Source organism: Mobula hypostoma, chromosome 3 (genome assembly GCF_963921235.1).
Source record: "Mobula hypostoma chromosome 3, sMobHyp1.1, whole genome shotgun sequence".
NCBI lineage: Eukaryota > Metazoa > Chordata > Chondrichthyes > Myliobatiformes > Myliobatidae > Mobula > Mobula hypostoma.
In genome coordinates, this window is record NC_086099.1 from 194,654,357 (window position 1) to 194,679,058 (window position 24,702).

Consider the following 24,702-nt stretch of genomic DNA (forward strand, 5'->3'; position numbering starts at 1 on the left):
CAACCCCACATCTTGGCTACTATTTGGAGGCCCATATGATTCCCATAATGGTTTTTTTCCCCTTGCAGTTTCTTAACAATAAGAGGAATTGATAGAGTGGATAGCCAGCACCTCTTCCCCAGGGCACCACTGCTCAATACAGGAGGACATGGCTTTAAGGTAAGGGGTGGGAAGTTCAAGGGGGATATTAGAGGAAGGTTTTTTTTACTCAGAGAGTCGTTGGTGCATGGAATGCACTGCCTGAGTCAGTGGTGGAGGCAGATACACTAGTGAAATTTAAGAGACTACTGGACAGGTATATGGAGGAATTTAAGTTGGGGGCTTATATGGGAGGCAGGGTTTGAGGGTCGGCACAACATTGTGGGCCGAAGGGCCTGTACTATGCTGTACTATTCTATGTTCTATGTTAACTCCACCCACAAAGATTCAACATTCTCTGACTCGGTCACCTCTTTCTAAAGATGTAATTCCATCTCTTACCAACAGAGCCACACCACCACCTATGTTTTCTTAACAACCCTATCAACTTGAATGACAACTTTGAGGGATCTATGGATGTGGATTCTAAACTCCACCACACTGATAAGAATCCAGCCATTAACCCTATACTCTGCCTTCAAATTCAACCTTCCCAGCTCTGTCTTCCGTCATTCTCCCTTTGCAACCCATGACGAACCTCCGCACTATCCACAACTCCACCAATGTCACTTCATCTGCAAATTTACAAATCCATCCTTCTACTTCCTCATCCAAGTCATTTACAAAAATCACAAAGACCAGGGATCCCAGACGGAATCCTACAGAACACCACTGGTCACTGACCTCCAGGCAGAATATGCTCCATCTACAACCACCCTCTGCCTTATGTGGGCAAGCTAATTCTGAATCCACACAGCCAGGTCTCCCTGGAATCCATGCCTTCTGACTTTCTGAATGAGCCTACCATGGGGAACCTTATCAAATGCCTTACTAAAATCCATACGCACCACATCCACTGTTCTACCTTCATTAATGTGCTTTGTCAATCCAGCTCACAAAGCCATGCTAACTATCCCTAATCAAATTATGTTTCTCCAAGTACTCATAAATCCTGTCTCTTAGAATCTTCTCCAATAATTTGCTCACCACTGAAGACTCACCTGTCTAATATTCCGAGGGTTATCCCTTCTTCCTTTCTTGAGCAAAAGAATAACATTTGCCTCCTTTCAACTATCCTGTACCACTCCTGTGGTCAGTGATAATGCAAAGATCATTGCCAAAGGCACAGTAAACTATTGCCTTGCTTCCCATAGTAACGTGGGTATTCCATCCGACCCGGGGACTTATCTATCATAATATTTTTCAAATGTTCCAGCACATCCTCTTTCTTAAGCTTGACATGTTCTAGCCTATCAGCTTGTTTTATTCTCTCCTCAGAAACATCAAGGTTCCTCTCACTGGAGAATACCAAAGCAAAGTATTCATTAAGGACTTACCCTACCTCCTCCGACTCCAGGCACATATTTCTTCTACTATTCCTGATCAGTCTCAGTCTAGCCATATTCCTGTTCTTCACCTATGTGTAGAACACCTTTGGGTTTTCCTTAATTCTACTTGCTAAGGCCTTCTCACGTCCCCTTCCAGCTTTCCTGGCTACCTTATAACCCCCTAGAACTGTCCGATTCTTGCTTCCTAAACCTTAAGTAATCTTCCTTCTTCCTCTCAATTGATGTTCCACATCTCTTGCCAGCCAGGGTTCCCACATCCTATCATCCTTTCCCTGCCTCAATGGGACAAACCTATCCATAACCTCATGCAAGTTCTCCCTAAACAACCTCCACATTTCCATTGCACTTTTCCCCGAGTACATCCGTTCCCAATTTATGTTCCTTCGTTACTGCCTAATAGCATAATTCCCCCTCCCCCAATTAAATACTTCTCCATCTATCTCTCTCGCCGAGGCCATGGTAAAGACCGGGCAGCTGAGGTCACTGAAATTCACCCACTGAGAGATCTGACACCCCGATTGCCTAGCACCAGACCCAGTAAGGCCTCTCATCGAGAGAGCCTGTCTACATATTGCGTCAGGAATCCATCCCGGACGCACCTAACAAATTCTGCCTCATCCAAACCTTTTGGATGTGTCAATAAATATTAGGAACCCATGATAATAACCCTGTTATTCTTGCACCTTTCCAAAATCTGTCTCCCCATCTGTTCTTCAGTGTCTCTGTTGCTATTGAAGTTCTATAGCACACTTCCAATAGAGTGATTGCTCCCTTCCGGACTTCCACCCACACTGAGTCAGTAAATGATTCCTTCACCAAGATCAGACAGGACTAGGACTGCCAGACTGGGTAACAGCTTCTTCCCTCAGGCTGTGAGATTAATGAATACTCTGCCACCACCGAGGTCTCATCACTATGACGGTGAGCTGTTTACTGTTTACCCGTGCTGTGCACTACATGAAATTTAAATTATATTTAATTAATATTTGTGGTAATATTTTGTTTGATGTGCCATGTGCAATATATATTTTGTGGGTGCACCACTGTCTGAAAGGATGTTGTTTCTTTTGGTTGTACAATCAGATGGCAATAAACTTGAATTTGAACTTGATGCTCTCCCTTCCTGCAGCTGTGATACTATCCTTGGTTAACAATGACATTTCCCCACCTGTTTTACCTCCTTTTTGTCCATTTTGAAACATCTTTTGCCAGGGCTGAGATAGCTAGCACGAGAGGGCACAATTTTTAGGTGCTTGGAAGTAGGTACAGTATTAGGGGTAAGTTTTTTTTCATGCAGAGAGTGGTGACTGCGTGGAATGGGCTGCCGGCGACAGTGATGGAGGCAGATATGATAGGGTCTTTTAAGAGACTCCTGGATAGGTACATGGAGCTTAGAAAAATAGAGGGCCATGGGTAACCCTAGGTAATTTCTAAGGTAAGGACATGTTCGGCACAGCTTTGTGGGCCGAAGGGCTTGTATTGTGCTGTAGGTTTTCTATATTTTCTATCTAAAACCCAGAACATCCAGCGGCCATTCCTGCCCTTAAGACAGCCAATTCTCCACAATGGGTGCAACATTGTACATCCTTGTACCAAGACCCATGCTTGAAGTTCATCACCCTTGTTCCTGATTCTTCTTGCATTAAAATAGAGACACTTCAACCCATCTCGTTTACTGTAATTTTGCCCTATCAACAGCCTATCCTTCCCAGCAGATACATCCACCTGTACATCAACTGACTCATCCTCTCTCTGACCAATCACACTGGTTCCCATCCCTCCTGGTGAAATTACTTCCATACTCTTGTGGGAGTGGGATTTTGAGGATTTAGACACAATAACGAAGACACAGTAACATGCATCCAGGTTGGGCTGGAATGAGAGGAAAACTTGCACAAGGTGAATGTTTCTATGCACCTGCTGAATCTATCCTTCTTAGGTGTGGAATTAGCCTTGCTAAGAAACCGTAGTGTGTTTTGTGGAGGAAGTATCAGTCAAGTATGCTGCTTTGTCCTGGATGGCATGGAGTCCTTGAATGTCATTGAAGATGCACTCATCCGAGCAAATGGATGATATTTCATCACACTCCCGAAATGCCCTGTGGGCGGTTGGAAGACTTTAGGAATCAGGAGAGCCTCTCACCTTACCTTCTGATCTACTCTTGTTGATATACTAATTTTAGCTGATCCAGTTAAGCTTCAAAGGTTCAAGGTTCAAAGGTAAAATTTAATGTCAGGGAAATGTATACAATATACATCCTGAAATGCTTTTTCTTCGCAACCATCCACGAAAACAGAGGAGTGAATGGCGACCATATTTCCTCTTCTCCTCCATCATCTATCATCCTATGCCTGAAAGTTAGGCCAACATCAAGGGAGTAGATGAAATGAACCACATCCTTCATTTTGAGAGGACTGGAATATAAAAGCAAGGCGGTAATGTTGAGTCTGTATAAGGTACTGGTGAGGCCTCACTTGGAGTATTGTGAGCAGTTTTGGGCCCCTTATCTAACAAAGGATGTGCTGACATTGGATAGGGTTCTAAGGAGGTTCAAGAAAATTACTCTGGGATTGAAAGGCTCATCATACAAGGAGCTGGGTCTGGACTTCTGGGCCTGGAATTCAGAAGAATGAGAGGGGGTCTCATTGAAACCTATTGAATGCTGAAATGCCAAGATAGAGTGGGCAGGGAGAAGACGTTTCCTATGATGGAGGAGCCTAGGACCAGATGGCACAGCCTCATAATATAGAATTAACTAATAAAGAATAGAATATAGAATAGAATTATAATAGAAATATAATATAGAATTAATTAATACATCTCCATTTAGAACGGAGATGAAGAGGAGGAATTTCTTCAGCCAGAGAGTGATGAATATGTGGAATTCATTGCCACAGGCAGGTGTGGAGGTCAAGTCACTGGGTACATTTACAGCAAGGTTGATAGGTTCTTGATCAGTCATGGCGTTAATAGTTATGGAGAGAAGGCAGGAGACTGGAGCTGAGAGAGAAATAGATTATCCATGATGAAATAGCAGAGCAGAGCAAGTGGCCTAATTCTGCTCCTATAGCTTATGGTCTCCATAGTTCCAATAAGTTCATGACTGACCTGATCACTAGCTTTCCTCCCACATCTTCCATAAGTCTATCCCAGCTTGTCCATGACTCAGCATCCACAACTCTCTGCTGAAAAGAATGCTGAAGAGTCACAACCCCCATAAGAAATCCTTCATGTTCCGAAGATCTTGCCCCCAATTTTGAATTTCCCCAATTAGTGGAATAACATCATATTACATTAACCCTGCCACACACCCTCCATTCATACACTTAGCAGTACAACTGAGAGACATTATTAAAGGACAAGCAAACAGATCAATTCTCCATCACCCTGTGGGGGGTTGGAGATAGTGCAGAGGTTAACCACAATGTCAAAAGCAAGGAACTTCAATTCCACAATGTGACAAAGAAAACTGGCATTGTTCTCCTTAAAGCAAAGGTTAAGAGAAGATTTAATTTAGGCATTCAAGTTATGGAGAGGTCTTGAAAGAGTAAATAAGAAAACATTTCTTTTTTTTAAACCCAAAGGGCACCAAATAAATATAATTGTCAAACATTTCAGTGGAGAGATGCGTCAGAAGTAGATGAAATGCTATAGTCTATTAAGGAAGTGATAACAAGCCTCTTAGATAATAACAGGATTGAGCAGAGGTTTTATAGAAGGGAAATTATGTTTGACAAATCAGCTTTTTTTTTGAGTTTGTAACCATCAGAATAGATAAGAAGGAAGTCAATGTATGTGAGATAAGTGAACTTTAAAGCCTTAAATAAGATGCTGCACAACATCAGAGCATACAGGATTTTGGATTATTAGTGTGGGTTGAGGACTGGCTAAGCAACTGAAAACAACAAACAGGAATGAGAGATTGGGAGGTTGTGACCAGTGGGAATTAACATACTGTAGAACAGTACAGGTCCTTTTCCCCACAGAATTGTTTGTTTATTTATCGAGAAGCCCTTCTGGCCCTTGAGCTGCACCACCCAACAATCCCTCGATTTAATCCTAGCCTAATCACAGGACAATTTATAATGACCAATTAACCTACCAATCAGTACGTCTTTAGACTGTGGGAAGAAACAGACACACAGACATGGGAGAACGTACAAACTCCTCCTGGTGCTCCATCCCTTCATATTCTATAACCAGATATTTGGATGAGGAGAGCCAAGTTCAATATGTCCAATTTGCTGGTGATCTAAATCAGATGCTAGCATCGATTGAGGAGGATTCAAGTTGACTTCATGAGGATGTGTCAAGTGGAATATAAATTGGGAAAACAGATGTTCATCCATTTTGACATAAGTAAAATGGAAAGATGATGTTCTTCTTAAAAGTTTAAAAACTAAAATATGTTAAATGTTCAGAAGGACCTGGGTATCCATGTACCTGATTCACTTAAGTTAATATGCAGGTACACCAAGTAATTAAGTGCAATTATATTTTGCCCTTATTTCAAGAGAATTTAAATACAAGAAAAAAATCTGTCTTCTTGAAAATTACAAAGGGCTTTGATAGTGCTACAAAGTTTCATCAATTGATTCCTGTCATGCAGAGTTTATGCTATGAGTAGGAATAAAGCAAACTGCCCAAAAATTCCTGAGTGTGGAAGAATGAAAGTCAATTTCATTGAAACAAAAAAAACTTCTAAATAGTGAATGCAAGGTTGATAAATGATTAAGATGCAGCAAAACAGGGGCCACATCCTCAAAACTCAATGATCACCCAATCAAAATGGAGATGGTAAGAAATTTATTCACCCATGAATCTTTACAATTATCTACAAGGTGGTGTGGGGACTCAGTCAGCAAATATATTCATAGTAGAGATCAATAAATCTTTGGATATTAAAGGAGTCAAGGGATACACGGCTCATGCAGTAGAGTGCCACGAAGGCAAAAGATCAGCCATGATCATACCCAATTTGCACAGCAGTCAAAAGGAGCCGAGTAGCTTCTTTTTATTTTTTAAATGCAGTAATTTATAGTTGTCTGCACTGGTAGGAACAAATTTTTAACGTTAATTGGTGAAGGTTGTAAAATTTAAATATTCTGAAAAGAAATAATATAACTTGATAACCCTCAAAGAACTGGCTGTGACAATGGCCAAAATGGCCACCTCCCACATTGTACTAAATTAGCCAAGGGATACAGGCACAACATCGGGTAGTATGTACGGGTGTACAGCAAAAATTAAAATAGAGTTTCCTACTCATGGCATTCAGCAGCAGAATCAGTTTTATGACATATGTTCAGAAATTTGTTGTTTTGGGGCAGCAGTACAGTGCAATACATAAAATATACTATAAATTTCAATAAGATATACAGTGATTCCAGTTAATTGGTCCATCAGTGAATCAAGGCAGCCACTTATTTGGGACAACTCTTTAAGAACAAAAACTAATCAAGAAATACCTAGGATTCCCTTCATTTATTTAGTACAACATGCTACTTAATTGGAGCAGGAAAGTGTTGCTAATCGGTTTCTAACTAGCATCAATCATGTGGACTTGTGTGGCCTTTAGATATTACACCATGCTAATGAACAATTTTTAGACAGTATCAGCTGCATGCACAGGTATTTGTGTTCAAAAATCAGTGATGAAGGCAGTACTTTATCTACACTAGGTGTCCGTGCTGAATTTGTTCTTTTACAGTCAATCAAAAACACATGGTAGTGTACTTGTGCTATCATCTGTGGCTCCAAGGAGCTGTCTGAATGCGACAGTGGGCACACCCCAGTACATTGCTTTGACATGTGGGCTAAACCATGTGAGAGTACCAGCAGACCTTATACCCCAGTGAGGTAGGGACACGCCTGTGCTAGCATGCAAGGTCATCTCCAGCAGACTGGGCGGATGAGATCCAACAGCCAAGAAGGTTGTTCTGCAACGCTCTGTGGAGAGCAAAAGGCATGACAAGGCACGGGAGTTATGGTCAATCACTGCAACCAAGGAAGACAAAACAGTGATGCAACCAGTTAGAATGCTCTCCACAGTACATCCCTAGAAATTTGCTAGAGCCTTTGTGACATACCAAATCTCCTCAGATTCCGAATGAAATAGGCTTGCCTTCTTCATATTTATCACAGGGAGGTTGGATGCCATATTAATCTAATTCTCTTCTCTCCTAGCAATACATCACCCCCACCAGAAAAAAGTGGATAATCTATAAAAGCTAACACCCAGGGATTGATGGGATTGATCCAGCTTTGAATACTCAAAGGTGTCAAGATAGAAATTGAAATAGGTGGAATGAATAGAGTGATCCAACTTTGAGCTTTCAAGTCTAAAAACAAGAGATTCATTAAAATAAAACAAAGTAAGAACAATGGTATATGAAAATTCTAGAAGAAAAGCAAAGTGAAAAAGCATTTACACTCATGCATTTGAACAGATAGGATAGTGAAGTTTAAGAGAACATGACAACAAATGTTACCCAAGGGAAATAAATTAAATCTTATTCTGAAATTTGATGCACAGGTGTAACCACTGCCTTGTGTTAGGTCCTGGCATTTGCAGTGTCTAATATGGTTAATCCTTGAAACAGTTCTGTGGTGCAGGTAGAGAACCAAAATGGTGGCTGCAATGTATGGTATTATTTTCTTTACACGAGGCTAGCCTTTAGAAATGAATCATTTACAATTTATATATCTTGGCATTAGATGCAATTAAATTAGTTACTTAATTAGCATGTAAATTCTTTGCAATCTCAGTAGTACCCATCTTCTCTGCTTTCAATTTCTTTATCTCTATCCTTGCTCCACTGGTGCGATGCCATCTACGTGTATTAATACAGGGTATGAATGCCAGAATTAATTTCTAGAAGAACTCTTACAATCTGCAATGAGGAAATTGCCAATTACTCAGTGAAAGATCTTAACAGTACTGAAATTAATGGTATATGCAGATATTTCTATATATTTAATAATGAGGGGCTGCTTTGATTAAGATGTTTTAAATATTGAAAGGACATGATATGGTAGATTTTTTTTCTGTTAGGTACAATCACAATAACACAATATTAGGACTAGTCTCTTCAAAATAATACAAATAGGAATTACCTTCTCCACATAGAGAATGAACTAAATCTATAACTTTCCCTCATCTAAGTGATATAAATGCTTGTAAATGGAGCTTTCAAAGCAGAAATTGTGCTGTGTGGCAAGGGCTTTTATGAAGTATATAATTCCACCTTTGCTGCAATGAAGTTGAGGTGCTGATCAGTTTGGATCAGATTGAGCAGAACAACATATAATAAAGAAGTTGACAATTCCACTCCTATGGGTATGAATTCAGATATCAAAGCTGAACAGACAACTCATATAAATTTTTAAAAATACATTGACTATGTATACTTTGTATTTAAAATATTTACCTTTCCCAGTTAAAATACAAAAGCAATAGCAATGGTGATTCCATGTAAATGTAAGTGTGAGTTGCAAGTTACATTGTCAATTGAAACTGGATGGAACAGTAAATAAATGATTTCCCCTCCAATTATAAATTACATACAAATCCAATAAATAAACGAACCAGTGGACTCTTAAGGGCAGAGAGGTTGTGAATGCAGTCAGTCCTGCATATCTTCATGCAGGAATCCACATTTAGATGTCTATGTTCTGCACTGATTCCCTAAGTGATTATCTTCCCTCCCTCCCCCCCACCCCACCAAAAGGGTGGGTTGAAAGAGCCAGAAATATGCTTTATGACTGCACCACATTAGAAGTGAGTAGGAGACAACCTAATTTGCTGCAGTAAACTGATTAGTTCTAGACGGTTCTGAAGCAAATCTCAGTTTATTCTTGAATAAAAAATGAAAACATATGATGACACCCATAAGCATCCAACAATAATCATGAATAATTAATTCTTGGATAACAAAGATCCAATTTGATTTGTACCCATATGAATACAGTCAAATATTTCTCACTCCACTAAATTTACATGATAAAATTGGTTCTGGTAATTTTAAAGCAAAAATGTCTCTTTTTATAGCGGTGGAACAAGACTAGGTCACATTTCTGATAAGCATCTTGTAGATTGATGTAATTCTACCCGTCACTAGTCATTTTTGGTTGTACTGAATACAGCAAATATGTCTGTGAATAATCACTGCTCTTTTTAAGTGTGGCACAACAATGGCCTCACAGTCACCCTGCCGATATTCTGTACTAGTGTTGGTGTAGGATAGTTCCAGAGTACTGCACTCTGGATGATATTTTCACGATGTGGCAGGGCTTTCAGCAGTGTGGGGGTGTTTCTGTTCGTGAAACACATCGATCTGCCTGTCATCTACTGTAGATACAATTAAATCAGTTCACCTTTAACTCCGCCTCAAAGATCCACTTTTAAAATCATCTGTATGAATCAATTCAAACAAAGCAGAAAATTCAATCCCAGTGAGCGTTTTTTTTAAAAAAAAATCAGACACAAACTCCAGGTCGTTAGAAAAACTAATGCAGCCATTTATTTAGACCATTTAACGCCACCGTCACTTTTCACATTACACAAAAAAAACTTGGGGGGAAAATGGCACCTGATTTCTGTCTGCAGCGACACATCGTCTAGATCACCAGTGGTATATTATCAAAATCGCAAACTCAGTGAGGTTACAATAACTTACAAAGAAATGGGTGAAGATTGGCAAAAGGAGATCGTCTGTGTGTCTGTATGTATGTGTGTGTGTGTGTGTGTGTGTGTGTGTGTGTGTGTGTGGGGGGGGGGGGACAGAGGGGGAAGGAGTGGGCGCATCGAAAGGAAAGAACCATCCGGATTCTCAATAAAATGAAAGTGGTGTCGTTTGATATAATTTATCAAATCTCCGCCCCTTGTGAAAAGCAGCAGAAGCAGCTAGTGCGTTTTAAACCAGGGGCCCCGCCAAGGATGAGGGCAAGATATTCTTTTCAAATACTGGTTCAATGATCTCGAGGCAAATGCACATGGCAATGCACGGTAGTTGCTTGCACAGCCCTCTACCTCTGCCCTTCGTACAATAAAACAATATATTATGATTTGTTTGTCCACCCTTTCTCCCCCCCCTTCTTCTCTCCTTTCAATTTGGTCAAATCGACATTAGATTCAAAGTCCCCCATAAGCGCAAAACAGCGCCACCAACAACAGTCAATGCAAACAATCCAAGCGTCGTTAAATCTTCCACCGTGTGTAAATAAAAAAATAAATGAAAGCCCGAATGCATCTGAAAATACGCCCAACTTTTACATGTGTTAATATCCAATTAAACCGACTAAACTCCTAACCCCACCCCCCCAAATAAAGGGGGGGGTAGAAGCATAAGCTCTCTACTCCCCCCACCCCGACTTTCCAGAGCTGCCACCAATGGCGCGGAACATGGAACATGATTTGCAAAAGAGAGGAGCAGCGACCATTAGTCCAGCCGTAACTTAATATAAAGCGAGTTAATATGTCATTTCCCACCCCTCCCCCCTCTCAAACCAAACGCAGCCAGCAATTTCGCAGCACTTCCAATCTCACCCATTATTAAAGAGTTACAGTGTGTCCGGTGCAACGCAGATCACATTTGTCATTCACCGTCTTGGAATGGGAGAAAATTAATCAGTTACATATTCCCTTATACATTTCTGTAAAATCCATGCATCGTACACATTTTGATCTCAGACATATGTGTCTCATTTTGTCTGCTACCTCTATCTGAAGAATGGGTAGGCAAAAAAAAAGTCCCGACTCGATCCAATAAAGTTATTTTGGAAACTGCCGAAATATTTTCCCTGTATTGTGGATTAGTATAAAAGGGATTCTTTTCAAATAAAATGTTGTATTTCCCCTCTTCTCTTGAAAATGTTCGCAATTATCTATCTTTCGCCACGATTGACGCGACAGCATGGGCGGAATCGAGACCAAAGCAAAGGGAATACACTCGTCATCTTTCCCATGCTGTTAATTTATATATCCTTTCTTCACTCCACCTCCAAGAAATTGTTTAAGTTGCATTAAAATAATATTTCAAAATAACTTCAAATAACGAGTGAGAATATTTTTAAGGGGGGGGAGGAAAAAACTCACCAATCTGCATCCAGGGAGGATGTTGACAAGCCCTGTCCAAAACGATTATCAGAAGAAAGGCTATTACTTGTGCTTTAGAAACAACAGATGCGATATAGCCAATCTATTTTACAAATATCAAACAGCCACCCGATCGCTGTTTGCAAACGTTTCGTTGCTCTTCCCACCTGGCACCACAGCTTTCTGTCCAGGAGGTGGGGGGTGGGTGGGAGGAAGGAGGGAGGGAGGGGGTTGGTGGTAGGGGAATCGGCCGTGTGGTATCACCAAGATTAAAACACAACCACAGAAGACTTGGGGTTAACAACTTTGCAATGGCTAATAGGCGCATTGTGATTGGTTGGTGAGTGTCACCAATCACCTGTAGAGAGCTCATGGCCGATGAGCTCACTTTCAATGGCAGAAGTTGAGGTTTAAAACAAAAATGGGTAAATACTCCCGCTATTTTTTTGAAGAGATTGTTGTCGTTTCAATCGCACTGTTTCTTTTTATCCGGCTTCTTGTGGAACCGACCTGCTTTTGTCTAAATGTGCGCTTTAGCCACACCCTCCTAGATCCGTCGATTCTATGATGCAATAACATTCACGGATTTTTTTAAGTCTTTCTTTTGAAAGAAACTAACATTTTCGGGGCTCTCCACACCAGGCTTTTCCTTTGTCAGGGGATTTTTATTTTCTGATTTTCGCTTTAAAGATCGAAAAACACAGAAGTGGGAGGTTGAACGGCCAAATTAGATTTAATTGCGTTACAAAGAGGGTGGTGAATGTGGAACGAGCTGTTCAAGGTAGTGGAAAAATTTAAGGGCGCTTTGGATAAATACGTGAAGCAGTGAGCGATTGCAACTTGCTGGGATTTTGGCCACTGTTATTTCCAGTGTTTTACATTCTTACGGGCATTTTTATTTAAAATAAACATTAAAAGGTGGATCTGATGAAATCAGACACCGACTTTTAAGCTTCACATTTATGAAGCTGAATCTTAAGAGTTACAGTAGAGAATTGATAGGAGCCTATTGTATCATGAAAGTTGTCGCAAATGGCTTACCAGAATGTTTTCTCTGGCTAAGGAATCCAAACTGGAAAAAGACGGCGTTCACAGTCCCAAGAAAAGGGGTAGGACTGAGATGAGGAGACATTTTCTTACTCAGAGTGGTGAAACTTTAGAATTTCTGCTCTAATGACTCTCAGGGCATGGTCATGATTGTGTTCAATGCAAGGTCTATAGATTTATGCATATTAAAGGACTCCAGTGACAGAGGAAGATAATGGTTTTTGAGACAGATCAGCCATCATCTTGTTTAATGGTGGAAGAAGCTTCAAGTGGAAAGATCTATTTCTGCTTCAATTCATTATGTCTGTATTTTAAAATATCCCTTACTGAATATAGATTGGATCCTCAATTTGTAGTTCGAATGTAGGATTCACAGAAAGATGAGCAAAGGAGCCATGCTTGAGGCCCTTCCGTTGGTGGGGTTGGACGGTGGATGGATGTTGCGTCCCAGCCATCGATACGCAGGCCAGGGCAGTACAATATGGAGAGCAAGCCAATGAATCTAAAGGAACGGCAGACACCAATACAGTTTGGCACCAGCGGCATTGCCAGCCAGCGTTGAACTCAACGTAGGACTGCCCTAGGACTCCAGCTCCAGATTTTTCCTCAAAATTTATTCCTGAAGCTTTTCCCCATGAGTGGGTATAGCAACAAGGCAGTGGATGTTTGAGATCCGAGTTTGCTTCTCCTAGATGAGCTGCCAACCACAGATGACGAGCCCCTTCTGCCTGAAGTGGCTGGTTTTGAGGCACCACTAGCCGCCTTTGCTTCTTCTCCTGTCAATAGAAATGGTTCCTCTGGGCTTAGTAGCTAAGCCACATTAAGGTGAGTAGCTGGACGTGGTTGTCAGGGGCTACTTGAGACCCGCCATTGGGCACATCTGATAGGCAGTGAGAGTTTATCCCCACTACCATCCCTGGCTTATAAGAACCTTAAGGAACGGGATCCATGCTATTACTCATGCAAAATTGGGTTTCACTAATGTAAATATATTACTGCTCACAACACTAATGTAACAGCCTGTTATAGAAAAGATGTTATTAAACTGGAAAGAATGCAGAAAAAAATTACAAGGATGTTTCCAGGACTTAAGGCTAGGAAAACATTCTTTGGAATGTAGGAGACTGAGAGGTGATTTTATAGATTATAAAATCATAAGGGGCATGGGTAGGGTCAATCAAGAATCAGAGGACATAGGTTTAAGGTGAGAGGAAAAATATCTGAATTTCAGTAGCAGCATTTTTATACCCAAAAGGTGGAAAAGCTGATGTGTGCGTGGGATGAGCTGCCAAATGAAGTGGGTGGGGCAGGTAGAATAATGATTTGTAGAAGATAGTTGGACAGGTACATTGATTGGAAAAATTTAGAAGGTTGTGGGCCAAATACTGGTAAGTGGACCGGCTTTGATGGACCAGTTGGGCAGTGGGCCTGTTACTGTGTTGCATGACTCTATCACAGCATTTATACTAATCCTGGGACCTGCATGACTGAGAGATGAACTTGGTGTTTTATAGGACTGGCAGAAGCACTGCTCGTCTTTCAGAGTAAGTGAGAAAGTTCCACATTGCAAAGAAAACAATAGGAGTTTTTAAACTCAAAAATGTAATGAAAATATGGAACGTTCTACTATGAGGATGAATTAGGTTTTTAATGATAGCCTAGTTAATTATATAAGAGAGATCGGAATACTGAGTAATACTCAGATGAAAGAAGGGAGGAAGTACCACAAATGGTGCATAAATACTGGCATGAACTGGTTTGGTAGAATGGTCATTTCTGGTTGGATGCTGTTGAATAGTCAGGGGTCAGTATTGGGACTGCTATTTTTCATATTGTTTGTTAATAATTTGGATAATGGAATTGATGACTTTGTGGCAAAGCTTGCAGATGATACGAAGGTTGGTGGAGGGGTAGGTAGTGCTGAGGAAGCAATGCTATTGCCCCAGGACTCAGACAAATTGGAAGAATGAACAAAAAAGTGGCAGATGAATATAGTGTTGGGAAATGTATGATAATGCATTTTGATAAAAGGAACAATAGTGCAGACGATTATCTAAATGGGGAGAAGGTTCAAACATCAGAGGTGCAGAGGGACTTAGTCGTCCTCCTGCAAGACTCCCAGAAGGTTAATTTACAGGTTGAGTCTGTGGTAAAGAAGGCAGATGCAATGTTGGCATTTATTTCAAGGGGAGTAGGATATAAAAATAAGGAGATAAGGCTGAGGCTTTATAAGTCACTAGTCAGGCTGCACTTGGAGTATTGTCAACAGTTTTGGGCCCCATATCTCAGAAGGGATGTGTTGTCATTTTAGAGAGTCCAGAGGAGGTTCATGAGGATGATTCCAGGAATGAAGAGGTTAACATTGAAGATGAGTTTGGCAGTTTTGGGCCTGTACTCACTGGAATTTAGAAGAATGTGTGGGGATCTCATTGAAACCTACTGAATGTTGAAAGGACTGGATAAGGTGGATGTGCTGAGGCTATCTAGAACTAGAGGGCAAAGTCTCAAAACTGAGGGACGACCTTTAGAACAAAGGGAAGGAGGAATTTTTTTTAGCTAAAGAGTAGTGAATCTATGGCCAAATTCTATTCCTATGTCTTATGGTTTTATGGTCTATTTTAGTCTTTCGTAATCTTACATAAAATACACCAGGCAAACTACAACGCCACCTAGGATAACTGGGGAAAGCATCTTGCAGTTTGGGAGGAGTAAAACCAGAGGCTGAATATAAATAATGGTGATCTTGGGATCAATGAGCTCAATGGGTTCTGTGGATCTAGGAACACAAAGGAAAGACTTGAGCAGTGATCTTGAAGTCCAAAGGGCCTGGGAAGATGCTTTGGAGTACTGGAGTGTGTTAGGTTTGCCAGCATTGGGATGACACATAGGAAAATTAGCCTTTGAGCCTTGGGCACAAAATCTGCTTTGCTCTTCATCCATTTGCAGTGGCCTACCTTCATAGAAATCCAGTCTGAAACTGGTGCAGAACTAAGGAAGTGATTTGTTATCTGAGTTACCATCTTTCAGATGCAATGCTAAGGTTTTTGTAGAAGATCTCAAGGTATTTTTTTGTGAAATGAAGCAATGCAATTATTACTGAAACCTGGGCCTGCATTTATCCCTCAAGTAATATCCCAATAACAGATCATTTGATCATATTGCTCCTTGTGGGAGCTTGCTCTGCACAGATTGCCTGATGAGTTCTCATATTACCTAGCAATTACATTTCAGATTGTAAATTACTGACATTTCCTGAAAGAGAGTAAAAGGCGATATAAAAATACAACCATATTTTACCTTCCATTGCTATCACTTTGCCCATTGTTAACCAGATCCTGCTTTTCAATTCCTTTAAATATGCCATTTAAATATTTAACAAGAGAAGTTCCCGTAAATAAAAGTAATCATACAAAAAATCATTATATTTACTTTCTGGGTTAAGAATATTTTTAAAATCTCGCTTCAAAAACAACAGTTCAGATTTTTAGCTAATTACCTGTAACGAAGATACAATGAGTCTTGAATCACTAAAGCAGAAGGCGCTGGTAAATGTGATAGTCTGGATGGGTGCTATATGTTCAGCATGGACCACCATTTTATTGGCCTGTACCTGTGCTGTATGACTTCTCATGACTCAATAGATTATTGACTAACAACATTCTTTATAATAAACAGTCTGTGTCTTCTCTAAATAACAATCATGGTTACTTAATTCTGGGCCTGCTGTCACATGTATTGTTTGAATGCCTTATTTAAAAACAATATGTTCTTTTTGAATCTCATCAATTCCTTGATATAAATCTTTGAACATTCAATTTCAAATTTATCTAATTCTTTTGTGAGAAATTCTCAGAAAACCACAGAAATGGATATGAAATGGTAGTTTCATATTTTGTTGGTCATTTGGTTGAGTGACTTTGCTGCGTACTTCGGATTTTGTACTTGTTAGGTTTGTCTTTGTCATCGTGGAAGAGCTGATTATTAAATAGCTTCTCAAATGATTAAATTAATCATTGGGAAGAAGTGTCAAATAACTTGTTTTTTTAGCCTACTCTGTAGATGAATGGCTTTTCATACAGACAAAGTTTACAGACATCAGTATGATTGATTTTGTTTTACAAAAGTAGTAACTTGCAAATTGAGACTTGCTGAGAATTACTGCCATTGTTCTCTTCTGCATATAACTTTCATATGCCCTTGGCAGCTGTTTTGATGTATGCATGAAGTTATGTTTTCCTTTTCTCTTTTTTACCACATAAATTTTGTAATAATCATATCATGGTTGCGAAGAAATAGTATTTCAGGATGTATATTGTATACATTTCTCTGACATTAAATGTTCCTTTGAAACCCTTGAAATATCATTACATGAAGAATGGTTATAAAGAATCTATATACTAGGTTTCCAATCATTATTCTGTTTATATCGACTATAGGTTAATGTATAAAGTTTAACAAGCTCCTATTTGAATAGGTAGGACTAGCACTCAACTAAATTTATAGATTGGTTGGGTATGTCAAATGTCACTTCGGACAAAGCTGGTAAAATAGGTTTCAGAGGTGTACTTTTATAGGGGATTATTCGTCTGCAGGGTGCTTCTGTTAAACCATTGTTTTTACTTCATTATAGATTTAAATAATGAACTATATAAGTTTCTCTATGTTTATGACAAGTCCATTTGTTAAGACTTGCTACCATGCTGTGTATCAATTTGCTGGTTGCCTCCACCGGAAGATTACAGGGTAGAAATTAGTCCTCTGATATATGTATTAAATAGAGTCAGCAGAATTGATATTCAAAAGTGAGATTAATATGCATACCTTATTACGTTGGAGACAAACTTCTAGACCTAGAATTCAAGATTCAGGCTACTACTTAATACTATTAGAGTACTTTTTTAAAACATGCAGGTGTCACCTGCTGGACCACCATTTTATTTAATATCCTTATTCCCCTGAACTGAATAACTCGCTCAGCCATTTATGTAATTATGAAACAACCATACTGTCTTGGTTTTGGGGTATTGACCAAACCATGTAAGAACAAAAGATGTTGTTCCCTTAAGGACATTAATAAACTAGATACATCTCTCTTGTCCTGTTTTAAAAATTTTGTAAGTTTTAGCAAGATCACCGCTCACTTTTATATACTGTAGAGCAGGGGTTGCCAAGCTGGGGTCCATGGACCTCTCGGTTAATGGTATGGGTGCATTGCATAAAAAAATTTGTGAACCCCTGCTCTAGAGAATCAAGCCCAGTTTACTGGATCACTCGTCTTCGGGTAATTCACAATCCTTGGAACCAGTTCACTGTACTTCTCTGCATGTACATCTTTTCTTGGGTGAGGAAACCAAAAATGTAAATAATGGTCTAGGTGTGGTCTCATTAAAATTGTACATAATTGTAATAATACTTATGCAGTCAACTCCTGTAATAAAAGGCAACCCAACACTTTCCCTCCAAATCACAAGGTGTGACTGCACTTTGACCTTCAGTGATATGTATGCAGCCCATCTAGGTGCCTTTAGACATTTTGAACCATAACCACATTACAAAAGGAAAATGAGTGGAGGAGGTTTTAAAGAGCATAAGTCCCCAGGACTTGACCAAATGTATCTCAGGGAAGCCAGGAAAGAAATTGCTGGAGCCCAAGCAGAGATATTTGTATCACCGTTGCCCGCAGTTGAGGTGTGAAAGACTCGAGGATGGTTATTATTGTGTCTTAATTGAAGAGTGTTTATGAAGACAAGCGAGTGATCCATAGGCTGGTGAAGCTAACATCAGTAGCAGGAAAGCTACTGGAGGAAATTCTGAGAATTTCAACCTGCATTTGGAAAGGCAAGAACTGATTAGTAATAGCAATGGGAAATTGTGTCTCAAATTTGATTGAATATTTGAAGAGGTGATCAAAAGGATTGATGAGGGCAGGTGTCTACTTGGACTTTAGCAAGACCCCAGATTGTAGACTGATTTAGAAGATTAGATCAAGTGCAATCCACGGCAAGCTAGCCAATTGGAAAAAGAATGGCCTACAGGATGTAATTTTGACACATGAAGTGTTGCGTATACAGTAAGTGGCAGGGCCCTGGAGAGTGACATTGAACAAAGGCACTTAGGGGTACAAGTACAAAATTCCCTGAAGATTGCGACAAAGGTAGATAGGGCAGTGCAAAAGGCATTTGGCATGATTGCCTTCATTCGTTAGGACATTGTGTAAAAATTGAAACTTCATGTTACAACTGTACCAAATATTGCTGAGATCACTCTTTAACTGGATGCAGTTCTGTCATCTGGGTGTAGGAAAGACACCATTAATCTGCAAAAGGTTCAGAAAAGTTTCACGAGGTTGTTACCGTGTCTGGAATGTGGCAGTTATGTGGAACCATTTGTGGTGGAGCTGGCTACAATAACAACATGTAAAACATTTGGATAGTTACATTGGATAGGAAAGGTTGAAAGGCATGTGGGTCAAATGCAGGACTAGGAACTTGGTTTGCATGGAGGATATGAGGTGAAGGGTTTTTCCCATGCTGTATAGCTCTAAATTTTCATCAACACTACTCAGTCTCTCACTATGCATCCCTGTTTTTCCATTGCATCCAACAAAGTGGATGAACTCACATTTTTTCCACATTATATTCTGAATGCCATAATCTTGATCATCGATTCAGTATAATCACATCTCTCTGAAATCCCTTTACAATTTCTTCTGTACACACAGCCCCACCTAGTTTAGATTTATCAGCTATTTCAGTAACATGTTATGAAGAGTGAATGTCAGTCACTTAAAAATAATGTCCCTTCATCCACCTCACTGATTCCTTTAATTCTAAATTTTCTCTAATCATTTGAGGTTCCTGAAGATTGTCATTTCACACAGAGGGTGGTTGCTATATGGAATAAGGAGCGACATAGGCTGCAAAAGGCCAGGGGCCTAGCTCAGGTAGACATCATGCTTGCCATAGTCCATTTGGGCCAAATAGCCTGTTTCCATGTTGGATACAGTATAGAAACAGGCTGTTCAGTCTACAGAATCTGCACCAACCGTCAAGTACCATCTACACCAATCCTGTACTAATCTGACATTTACAAGGAGCACTGCAATGAGAAAGGAGTGTCCATTGTCAGGGACCCTCATCATCCAGGCCATGCTTTCTCATCTCACTAATGCCATCAGATAGGAGTTTCAGAAGCTTCAGGTCACACACCACCATTTCCAGGAACAGTTATTACCCGACAACCATCAGGTTCCTGAACCAGCGTGGATAACTTCACTTGCATCAATGCTGAATGGACTCCACAACCTATAGACTCACTTTCAAGAACTCTATGGTTTACCTTCTCAGTTTTATTTCTTTTTTTTTATTACTTGCTCAATTTGTCGTCTTTTGTACTTTGGTTGTATGTCAGTTGTTTGTTTATAGTTTTTCATAAATTCTATTGCATTCAGACCATAAGACATAGCAGAATTAGGCCATTTGGCCCATCGAGTCTGCTCTGCCATTCAATCATGGCTGATCCTTTTTTCTTGCCTCCTCAGCCCCACTCCCCGGCTTTCTCCCTGTAACCTTTGATGCCACATCCAATCAAGAAATTAATCAAGCTCTGCCTTGAATACACCCAACAATGCAGCCTCCACAGCTGCCTGTGGTAATAAATTCCACAAGTTCGCCACCCTTTGGCCAAAGAAATTTCTTTGTATCTCTGTTTTAACTAGATGCCCCTCTATCTGGAGGCTGTGCCCTCTTGTCCTAGACTTGCCAACCATGGGAAACATCCTTTCCACATTTACTCTGTCTAGGCCTTTCAACATTCGAAAGGTTTCAATGAGATCCCCCCCCCCCCAATCCTTCTGAATTCCAGCGAGTACAGACCCAGAGCCATCAAATGTTCCTCAAATGATAACCCTTTCATTCCCGGAATCATCCTTGTGAACCCTCTCTGAACTCCCTCCAATACAAGCACATGAAAAGCCCAAAATTGTTCACAATACTCAAGATGAGGCCTCACCAGTGCCTGAAAAGCCTCCGCATCACATCCCTGCTGTTGTATTCTAGACTCTTGAAATGAATGTTAACATTGCATTTGCCTTCCTCACCACCGACTCTACCTGCAAGTTAACCTTTTAGGGTGTTCTATAGAAGGACTCCCAAGTTCCATCTCAGATTTTTGGATTTTCTCCCCATTTACAAAATAGCCTGCACATTTATTTCTTCTACCAAAGTGCATGACTATGCATTTTCCAACATTGTATTTCATTTGTCACTTTCTTGCCCATTCTCCTAATCTGCCTAAGTCCTTCTGCAGCCTACCTGTGTCCCCAACACTACCTGCTCCTCCGCCAATCTTTGTATCATCTGCAAACCTGACAACAAAACCATCTATTCCATCATCTAAGTCATTGATATACAGCATAAAAAGAAGCATTCCCAACACCGCCCCCTGCAGAACACCATCGGTCACTGGTAGCCAACCAGACATGAATCCTTTTTATCCCCACTCTTTGCCTCCAACCAATCAGCCAGTGCTCTAACCATGCTAGTAACTTTCTTGTAATACCATGCACTCTTAACTTGGTAAGCAGTCTCATGTGTGACACCTTGTCAAAGGCCTTCTGGAAGTCCAAATATACAACATCCACTGCATCCTCTTTATCTATCCTACTTGTAATCTCCTCAAAGAATTCCAGCAGGTTTGTCAGGCAAGATTTTCCCTTAAGGAAACTATGCTGACTTTGTCATATGTGTCCTGTGTCACTAAGAACTCTATAACCTCATCCTTAACAATTCTCCAACATCTTCCCAACCACTGAGGTCAGGCTAACTGGTCTATAATTTCTTTTCTGCTGCCTTCGTCCTTTCTTAGAGAGTGGAGTGACATTTGCAATTTTCTATGCCAGAATCCAATGATTTTTGGGATATATCTATCCTGAACCTTGCTCTTCTTTCCCAGAAACTCATGCCATTGCTGCTCTGCTGTCATCCCTGCCAGCATCTCCTTCCAATTTACTTTGGCCAACACCTCTCTCATACCAGTGTAATTTCCTTTACTCCACTGAAATACTGCTACATCAGACTTTACTTTATCCCTATCAACTTTCAACTTGAACTCAATCATATCGTGATCACTGCCTCCTAAGTGTTCTTTTACCTGAAGTTCAGTAGTTGCTTCCAGTTCATTACAAAACACCCAATCCAGTATAGCTGATCCCCTAGTAGGCTCAATGACAAACTGGTCTAAAAAACATCTCGTAGGCATTCAACAAACTCACTCTCTTGACATCAATTAGCAATGTGATTTTCCCAATCAATGTGCATGTTGAAATCTCCCACGACTGTCATAACATTGCCCTTTTGATAGGCCTTTTCAATTTCCCATTGTAATCTGTGGTCTACATCCCAGCAACTGTTAGGAGGTCTATATATAACTGCCATCAGGGTCCTTTTACCCTTGCAGTTTCTTAACTCAGCCCACAAGGATTCAACATCTTCTGATCCTTTGTCACACTAGATTACAAATCCTACTGATTTGATGTAATTCTTTACCAGCAGAGCCATGCTACCCCTTCTGCCTACCTTCCTATCCCTCCAATACAATGTGTAACCTTGGACATTCAGCTCCCAACTACAACCATCCTTTAGCCACGATTTTGTGATGGCCACAACATAACACCCACCAATCTGTAATAGTGTAACACAATCATCCACCTTATTTCTTATACTCCGTGCACTGAGATATACCACTTCAAGTATTGTATTTACTACCCTAATGCACTGATATTCACCCTGCCGGCTGCAGTTTTGTCCTATCATCTGCCTGCCCTTCCTGTCAGACTGACTGCATGTTATCTTTACATTTTTACCAACGATCCCATCCTGAGTCCCTTCACTCTGGTTCCGTCCACCCCACCAAATTAGTTTAAACCTCCCCGACAGCTCTAAAAAAGCTGCCCGTGAGAAAATCAAACCTGAGTTACTGGAAGATTGAAGCTGAAGCTCTATTACTGTAGCACTGTGGCTCCCTGTAAAGCATTATTCCCCATGAATGTGGTTGTCCTCTCCTGCTGAAGTCCAAGCTTTGGCATTCTCTCCCTAAACCTGTTCCACTCCTCTATCTTTATCATTTGCCTTTTAGACGTCCTTGAAAAAACATATGGATGCATCATAGCTTAATTTGGCAATTATTCTGCCTAAAACCACAAGAAATTGCTGAGAATTCTGAATGCAGCCATCACACAAATCAGCCTCACCTCTATCGACTTCATCTTCCCTTCCTGCAGCCTCAGGAAAGCAGTTAGCATAATTGTGGACCCCTCCCACCCCAGTCACTCTCTCTTCTCCCTTGTCCTGGCAAGCAGAAGAAACAAAATCTCGAGTGCACATGCCACCAGACTCAAGTCCAACGTCTATGCTACAGTTAACAGACTCTTGAAAGGTCTTCTCATACTTTGAAAGATAACTCTTGACCTCCGGATCTAGCCTACCCTGGCCCTTGCACTCTATTTTCTCTGTAAATGAAACACTACTCTGCATTCTATTTCATTCACATGCCTTCAATGTACGTGTGTATGGACTGCACCCAAATGCTTACAAAAGCCTTTCGCTGCATCTTGCCGTATGTGATAATAACAAACCAAAACCAAATAATTCTCCTTGTCTTAGTTTGGAGGCTTTCATGCCTCGATGACCCCAAGAACTATGTTGGCTGGAGTCAGGGCTTTATATTTCGGCTCTTGATCACCCATGCCAAACAGATCAAAGGGCAGGGTCCACTGGTCTTTCAGCTCAGGACTAACAACTCTGGCTCAACATAAATGAAGAATCGTTCTACATTTGAATGCGACGGTATTCCCGAGTCTCAACCCGGGGCTTAAATGGCTGACAGTGGTGAGAACAGAAAGGAAGTCACTGGCACGATGAGGGAAGCCTTGAAGATCGCCCGCGATGGAGGACCTTCATTGACCTTACACGCTAGCGGCGTAACGGGCGGTGAGTAAGCACCAAATAACTTTTGAGCACTGATCACTTTATGTGACTTAGTGTCAAATTATTTAACAATGCCACTGTAGATCAAGTGCTACGTGTGATGGTATCGCATGAATGATGGTCTTGTTGCCGCCCATTGTTCTGTAGGCGAACGTGATGAGCGACTCGCACACACTCGTCGGCGGTGAAAATGACAACGCGTTTCTCTTCTGTGCGGTTTTAGTTGTCGCACGACAGAAAGATGATCCCACAACGTTTATACTAAACTTTTCCTTTTGATTCTCCTAACCTGCGGACTGCCCGACATGCCAGCTCAAAAGACATTTAATACGAATGTTTACAACCTTGGGACTGCCCAAGTTCGCTCACAGCCAATGAAATTCCTCGTGTTGCGCTCCGGAATCGTGGGGTTTAGCAGAAATTCTCCAGGGCCAAGCCAGCACGGATTCTAATGCAGATGAAACCCCAATGATGTCAGGCACGATCGGGCATTGGAAGCGCCCCTTCCTCAAAGTGAAGTTCAAGTCCGGAACCGGCAGTCCTGCTCGAATTCTAAGGTCATTTGTAAACGCCTATCACGGCAGCACTGTCCGAACGTTTTCTGTATAGACGCCTTCAATCACACAAAGGTGGGAATAATTGGTTTGCGCCATCACAAACAACTGCCCTAAGGATTCGTGTGATGTTCATGTTTCACAGAACAGTGACCTATTTGAACGAGTTTATGGCTTGTTGATTGGCGGTGACAGGTCGCAGACCCAGCTTGCAACCAATCGCCTTTCGGCCATGCCCTTTGATCCATCTGATTTGTTTCCTTCTCCGATTGGCTAATAATGACAATTTACAGCTCCCGGAAAAGCTGTTTATTTTTCCCAATGTAGTGTTAGCATGTTAACACGTTAGTTGGAATGCTTAAAACAATGATGATGCCTGGGTTGAGTTGTTCTCAACTCAATCATCAACCACTTGAGCTACACATTTTCCAAGTTATTTCCAATGATGATGCCTGTCTGAATATTATCCGGGGTGGGGGAACAAGCTCAGTTCAAGTGATAAAATAACTAACTTGAACAACAGGAATTCTGCA

At 40.8% G+C, this 24,702-nt stretch overlaps 1 protein-coding gene and 1 long non-coding RNA gene across 2 annotated transcripts in view; one reads left to right on the forward strand and one right to left on the reverse strand.

The window, feature by feature from the left end:
- Nucleotides 1-11,768, reverse strand: part of LOC134344473 (enhancer of polycomb homolog 1-like) — a 213,511-nt gene extending 201,743 nt beyond the window's left edge. The window contains exon 1 of the mRNA XM_063044344.1: nt 11,584-11,768. The gene's annotated coding sequence lies outside the window, so the exon portion shown is untranslated. The remainder of the gene's footprint in view (nt 1-11,583) is intronic.
- A 163-nt stretch (nt 11,769-11,931) lies between these two features.
- The window catches only part of LOC134343645 (uncharacterized), a 61,439-nt gene continuing 48,668 nt past the window's right edge, over nt 11,932-24,702 (forward strand). The window contains exon 1 of the long non-coding RNA XR_010017301.1: nt 11,932-12,008. This is a non-coding gene — a long non-coding RNA (uncharacterized LOC134343645). The remainder of the gene's footprint in view (nt 12,009-24,702) is intronic.